This window comes from Lipotes vexillifer, unplaced genomic scaffold (genome assembly GCF_000442215.2).
Source record: "Lipotes vexillifer unplaced genomic scaffold, Lipotes_vexillifer_v1.1 scaffold69, whole genome shotgun sequence".
NCBI classification, from domain to species: Eukaryota; Metazoa; Chordata; class Mammalia; order Artiodactyla; family Lipotidae; genus Lipotes; species Lipotes vexillifer.
This window is the reverse complement of record NW_006790942.1, coordinates 5,015,620-5,017,531: the sequence shown is the minus strand read 5'-3', so window position 1 is coordinate 5,017,531 and position 1,912 is coordinate 5,015,620.

The window sequence follows — 1,912 nt, the reverse complement described above, 5'->3', positions numbered from 1 at the left end:
ATTTATCGAAGGCAAGAAACGTCTCCCCCAGCGGCCTACCCTCTTCCTGTCAGGCAGGTCGTCCTCAACTTTAGAAGACCCGAGAATGGTGAGTGGTGAACATCTCTGTTATCCATCAAGGTAGCCACCAGCCGTATGGAGCCATTAAGCATTTTTTTTTTTGAATTTCTGAATTTTATTTTATTTATTTTTTTATACAGCAGGTTCTTATTAGTCATCCATTTTATACACATTAGTGTGTATATGTCAATCCCAATTAAGCATTCTAAATGTGGCTGGTGCAACTGAGAACTGAATTTTTGATTTTTAAATTTTATTTGATGTAATTACACTTTAAATTTAAAGAGCCCTACATGCACATCCCAAACCCTGCTCAAGCTGCTGGAAGCCCCATGGGGGGAGGCGGGGAACAAGCGGGGTCCCCTGGGAGGGTGGCTCATCTGGGATGGGAGACAGGCTTGGCTGGGTTTAGCTGTTGACTTTAAAAAATATTCACAATCTAAAAGTTGAGAGTTATGTTTTATTCAGCAGGAATTTTTAGGACTTCAAGCCCAGAGGCAGCATTTCAAGTTGAGGAGGTGAGGGGGGAGCCAGGTAATATAGGAGTTTTGCAACAAAGGGCAGGTAGTCTGAACGTCAGAAGAGTATTGTTAATTAAAGGAAACCAGATATCTCAAGTTAAGAAATTTAGCGCTTTTCTCTGTGTGGGAAGATGCAAGCATCGGGGCTCACTGAAATCATTCCTTTGACATGCACCTCAGCTCTCTGGGGCCAGTATCCTGTGTTTTCACATCCTGAGTTTCCGCAGGGCTCACCTAGGGAGTGGCTGCAATCTGATGGCTGCTAGATGGCAGGTATTCTTTCCTTCCGGGAGTTTCCTCAGGGCTCAGCAGCTGACCATAATGGCTGATGGCCTTGACGTCCTTTGTTTACTGATGTGGGAGACCGACATTCCACTTCTCAGACCCCTCCTCTCTCTGAACTTTTCTGCTTCTGATGTTTTGCTGGCTGCATCCCTACCCCAGGCCTAGGGCAAGGGTCTTCCTAAAGAGGCTCTGATAAGGTTGCTTCTAGGTTTTTGGTCAAGCACAATCTCTCCTGCCAAGGCACTGCTTCTGTAACCTTAGAGGCCGTCCCCAGAAGCCCTCTGGAACTGAAACATTGCCCAAGGCAGCATTCCTCCTGGGAGGTTCTGAGCCTCCCAGGTTTACTGTCCAATCCAAGTGAAAGAAGGAAGAAAAATTACTTAACCAGAACAAAGCCTCAAATCCAGGGCTTTGCATTGCTAATTAGGCCTTTGAAGGCAGTGATGGAGACCTGAACCTGGGAAAGAAAAAGCTTTTTTTTAAATTGAGGTATAGTTGATTTACAATATTATATTAGTTTCCGTGTAAGACATAGTGATTCGATATCTTTATAGATTATACTCCATTTATAGTTATTATAAAATATTGTCTATATTCCCTGTGCTGCACAATATGTCCTTGTGGCTTATTTATTTTATACACAGTAGTTTGTACCTCTTAATCCCTAACCCTATCTTGCCCCTCCCCATTCCCTCTCCCTACTGGTAACCACTAGTTTCTTCTCTATATCTGTGAGTCTGTTTCTGTTTTGCTATATCCATTCATTTGTTCCACTCCTGGGTATATAGCCGAAGAAAACGAAAGCACTAATTCAAAAAGATACATGCACCCCTACATTCACAGCAGCATTATTTACAATAGCCAAGATATGAAGCAACTTAAGTGTCAACAGGTGAATGGATGAACAAGCTGTGGTATATATATATACACATACACAATGGAATATTACTCAGCCATTAAAAAGAATGAAGTTTTGCCATTTGCAGCAACATGGATGGACTGGAGGGTGTTATGCTGAGTGAAATAAGTCGAAAGACAGACAGTGT